The sequence below is a fragment of the Sebastes umbrosus genome, chromosome 16 (genome assembly GCF_015220745.1).
Source record: "Sebastes umbrosus isolate fSebUmb1 chromosome 16, fSebUmb1.pri, whole genome shotgun sequence".
Lineage (NCBI taxonomy): Eukaryota > Metazoa > Chordata > Actinopteri > Perciformes > Sebastidae > Sebastes > Sebastes umbrosus.
Genome location: NC_051284.1, coordinates 24,016,421 through 24,021,827, shown reverse-complemented (window position 1 = coordinate 24,021,827; position 5,407 = coordinate 24,016,421). Strand labels below are relative to the sequence as shown.

Genomic DNA, 5,407 nt, shown 5'->3' with positions numbered 1-5,407 from the left:
CCTCCAAGGTCTAAAAACGTATTATTGAATGTTAAATAAGTAAAACTACTCAAAGGATAGGATCTAGGGCTGTCAAAGTTAACATGATAATAACGCGTTAACGTGAATTTGTTTTAACGCCATTTCTTTAACCTGTTAACGCAACTTGCGATTTCTGAGCTTGTAGCAGGCTCAGTTTTAAAGCTGAAGATGCATCATATTAAACTAGCAATCCTATGACATGTCATACTAGTTTGTCGCAAAGGAGGCTAAATAACGTTCCAAACAAACCTCAAGATATGTGAATGAAGATGGGTTCTATGGGTACCCACGAGTCTCCCCTTTACAGACATGCCCACTTTATGATAATCACATGCAGTTTGGGGCAAGTCAGTCAGGTCAGCACACTGACACACTGACAGCTGTTGTTGCCTGTTGGGCTGCAGTTTGCCATGTTATGATTTGAGCATATTTTTTAAGCTAAATGCAGTACCTGTGAGGGTTTCTGGACAATATGTGTCATTGTTTTGTGTTATTAATTGCTATCCAATAATAAATATATACATACATTTGTATAAAGCAAGTATATTTGCCATATGTGTTGATAAGCGTATTAAATACTTGACAAATCTCCCTTTAAGGTACATTTTGAACAGTTAAAAAATATGTGATTCATTTGCGATTAATTCCAATTAACTATGGACAATCATGCGATTAATCGCGATAAAATATTTTAATCAATAGACAGCCCCATCTTTTTTTTACATGTCCACAGTCCTCATTTTGTGTAAAAAAGTAACTACTAATTTGAGGCTTTAGCAGACTGAGTTAGTCAAATCAAGTGGGTATCTTCCAAACGAACAGTATGCCATCGTCATCATCGTAAACTCCATATAAAATGTGCCACCAAACTGCATGTGAGTCCTGGCAAACTTCTTTTAAAAAACTTGGAAATGTTTTAACTCTTAAATCACCTAACGCAAATTTGTCACAATAGTTCCAACTTCCATCTCAGCTTTCTCTCACTTTTTATTCCATCAATCCATAAACTGGATTCTTAGACAAAATATTGTATATATTAGATTATAATTTGTATCACTAAGACATTCTAGGTGTTTTGATGGCCTGATTATCTTTAATAGTTAAGGGGAAGGATCTGAAGATTTCTTCTTTAGAGTAGATTAGAGTACGTACCTAAATCAAAATTAGTGTCTGACACGAGAAGAGGAATCTTTGCAATCAGCATACCTACTTGTTCATGTTGGTTTCATTGTCTAGACCTGGTAATCATGGCTCCATGTGAGCCTGACCAAGTTGTTTTCCAGGGAAATTAAAGAATGAGGTCACTGACGAACTCACAGACAATGAGACAAACCTGCTTACTCATCCAACCATTGGACAGCCTTTCACACAACTCACTGCTGCTTCTGTTGAAAGCCCTAAAACCTGCAATTCCAGTTTGCACAACCTATTTTCCACCTCTGTCACTTGTCAAAGTTGATGTTTGTCTGTGTGTACATGCCCGCCAGCTTGTGTGAGTGACATGTCCGAACAGCCACAGCAAACATTAAAAGGAGGCTTGTGAGCGCTAATGAAAGGTTGAAGGGTGTGTGTTTGTGTGTGTGTGTGTACAGACCATATCAATCAAGTCATGCTGACTAACAGAGGTCAAAAGCAGCTCAGGAGAGACAAAGGGAGAGCCCTTAGGTAGAGTTCCCACTGTTACATCACAAAGGCGGTGAACTCAGTGTACTGTCTGGCCACTGGCTCTCAGCCAATCGGGGAGCTGGATGGAGGGAAGGGCCTGCCAGGATGATGGATGACGATTTAAGACTATTAGGAACTGGCATTGATTTAGAAAAAGAAGAAAAAAACACCTCACAGGTCAGATCATGCCTCTGTTATTTCGGTCTCCTGTGAGTTTGGAGATTTCGTGGCATTTTCCAGTCTTACCGCACGGCATGAGAGGATGTGACACAGATAGAATGCCATAAGTACTAAAGCAGGCTTTTAATGATTTACTGGCAGCAGCAGCAGTAGTCAAGAGCGTGCTTGTCTTTTAGTATGTTTTATGTTTATAATGTCACCCACAACACTAAAAGTATTAAAGTTGTGTGTTTGAGTGTTATGTTACCTCTGTAGACCCAGGTCTGGACCACTAAATATAGCAAACTTTTAGGTTTTCCAGGTTTCCGAGTATTAAATTTAAGTTTAAGTATTTAAGTTATTAAGCACCATTCAGTCTACAATAATACAGGGAATTCTAACAGGATGTGTGGGTATCGAGTGGAAGCTATAGGTTATATAAAGCTGATCATTTATTAAATCAATGATTCTTTTACTGTTCTTATTGTGATATTTGTGTTGATGCTACGGGCAGGGCTGTAGTCAAGTCCAACTTAATCGAGTCCAAGTCAAGTCCAAGACCAGGTCCAGTCGAGTCAAGACCAAATCCTAAGGCAGTCAAGACCAATTCTCTTTCCTAATGCAATGCAGAGCAATTCAATTGTCAAACATATACAGTGGGTTGATTTTAATAACATTAATGTACTTGAAGGGTGCACTGTGCAGCTGTATTATCTTGGAAAATAAAAGCATCGGATCGGGACTCGGTATCGACAGATACTCAATATTAAATGACTCGGATCGGGAGCAAAAAAAAAAATAGATTGGGACATTCCTATCTAAGAGGGTGAACATGGCAAACATTGTATTACATGGATTTATATTACATTATTTTAAACCCAATTTATTGTACAAGTATTAAATATGTTTTCTTCTTTTTTCCTCTACCTCAATGTAATGTAATATTTTTTGAATGTAGGTGATGGTTTTTCTGATATACGAGATGATGAATAAGACATAAAATAACATGTTTGATATTTAGAAGCATGGTATTAGAAGTATGGCTTTTGTATTATTATTATTGTTTTTATGTACTTTATCAAATTGTCAATTATTTGTGGATGTTATTATCACGCTGCTGTTTTGGATGAACTACATCTGCCACCATAGAGCTTGCTTGCCTATTGGTGTGCTTTATGTATAAATATGGGTATAGTTTCCACTTTTTCAAACAGTTTGACCTGATGAAGATCCAAGCACGGCCAAAACCTAGTCAATAAAAATATTGTTGCATGGAGTAGTGTGCAGGCATTACCTTTTTCTTTATTGACGCTGTTCTGATCTGTTCCTATAATTAATCTTCTTCAAAACATTATACCCACTAAACATCAGCATTTTAGCAGCATCATTGTGGGCATGCTGACGTTAACATCTAGCTCAAAGTGCCTCACAGAGCCACTAGCATGGCTTTGTATTGTTCCTATATTCATGTTTATGAGTTGCAGTAGAGAAATAATATATTTGAAAAACAACTGAGCAATGAGGCGTGAGAGAGCAGAATATATTATACAATCTGTACTTGCATTTATATTGATTTTTCCCCCCTCTTTTCAGGGCTTTTCCACGCACACCTGAGCTATGACCGCCTGGCCGTTTGTCATAATTACACCTGACATTGGAAACTTTTCCCGTCACACTCGAAACGACTCCTATCCAGCAACTCGTGCTGCAGTCACCTGCGAGCAATCACTCATCTCCCTTCTCCTATTCCATGAAACGCACACCTTTACACACACTTTTAAACACACTGAACCAAACTCCACGTCCACAGAGGGGCCATTCTATCACCAGACGCTGGCGTGCAAAGCTGCAGCAGAGCACTATTTTCATAATGACTAGAGAGATTTGTAGAAAGGGGGAAGGTTGTTGTGGGGAGCAGACATGATGTAAAATAACTTAACTGCTTCATAAAGTGCAATAGGGGAGAAGGGAGGCAGGCGAGGAAGGGGGTAAGAGGAAGGAGAAGCTCCCATGAGGCGAGCTGAGGACCACAGTCGGACTACACAAACCACACTGAGCTCTGCGCCAAAATCAACATGACTGAACCGAGCAGATGTTGTTTTCGTTGCTGCCAAATTACGCTTTTTTTGCCACATGACCCTTTTTGTAAACGGGCAAACATGTCCAACCATGCATTTTTACCCTGAAGTTGTTGCTATTGGTAACACTTTACGTTAACCCCCCTATTTAGCATTTATAAGCAGTATCAAAATATTTAATAAATGGCTTATAACACATTACAATACAGTTGTAAACAGACATAAGATCATTTTAAGTGTTTATTATTGTATTCATTAATAAACAATGAGACTAGGATGTAATGATTAATTAATTAACAGTTAATGAATTGCTGTAATGAAAGTATAACATGGCTGAGATCATATATGATTACACATGTGAACAATTTCTTTTGATTGTTAATAAAACTTTCTTGGGTTCCGGCAGGGCCAACCGCCTAAGATTCTCAAATTAAAGAGAGAGGACGACGGAATCAGTTTAAGGGGGTTTATTGGCATCCAAACCATGGTTTCTGCAGTGCAAAAGAATACATAAATCAAATTAGTAATATAAATTAGATACTAAATAACAAATGAACAATTACAAGCTGTGGTCAATAACTGGCTTGAAAACAAGGGGTTGCAAATTAACATAGGTCAAATAACAGGCTTACATTCGCAGGGACGCATGGCCAGAGGGTTGGATGATGCAGCAGAGAGCCCTGCTGCTCTCTGCTGTGGGCCTTATATAGTCTTTGGAGCAACACACCTGACTGCAGTTGCCAATCAGGGGGAGGGGAATGAATGGCCTCAGTGGATTGAGGCCACCTGTGTGTAATTGGCCAGCAGGCAGGGGAATGATTTTGATGAGGTTATCCTGTCCATGGCAGAGGCTGCCATTTGACAATGAAAGAATTTACAACAATTGTGTTTAGTTTAGTCAGTGAGGCTTCCGGCTAAATTACCGCAACTTCATCATCTTCATCATCGCAGCGCGCAGGTTTTGGTTGCTCAGTAACGGCAGGTGGGACAGGTGTGCAACCTCCCAAGCAGATTGGAGAGAGAAAAAAAAGCGGCACCGTTTTCTACGTGTTTTTAGACGCTATATGTGTACGACCTGTAATGTTGCCCCGCTGGCATTACGTTACCAAAAGAGGTGGTGTGTGTAACACTGATTGGGCTCTGTGACTTCCTCCGCTGCAGGCTTAACGGCGGAATAACTATATCGCCCGGTTCCTTCTCTTTACCTATACAAAGCGCTATACCCCACAGCGTTACATGTCAAATAAATGATGAACATGAGGAGTGACAGCTCGGTATTGGTCTGTTGCCAGCTACAGTACAAGCTCTCTCCGTCGCTGTGAATGGAGAAATAACCGGGCAGAGCTCACAGGTGGCTCTGTGCAGAGTTCAGAGGTTGGCCACAGCTTAATGTTGGAAATATCAGCTGTCAGTCCACACATCAAAGTAGCCTCTCTATAAATAAACGCTGACTGTGCCTCGTCTGCTTTCAGCTTCACCAGCTT

The 5,407-nt window shown here is 39.9% G+C and overlaps 1 long non-coding RNA gene across 1 annotated transcript; it reads right to left on the bottom strand.

The window, feature by feature from the left end:
• Nucleotides 1-4,375: 4,375 nt before the first annotated feature.
• LOC119504344 lies at nucleotides 4,376-4,800 on the bottom strand. The gene is made up of 2 exons (XR_005210545.1): nucleotides 4,556-4,800; nucleotides 4,376-4,414 (listed from the first exon to the last, which is right to left on the bottom strand). It is a non-coding gene; the product is annotated as an uncharacterized LOC119504344 (long non-coding RNA).
• Between the last annotated feature and the right edge of the window lie 607 nt (nucleotides 4,801-5,407).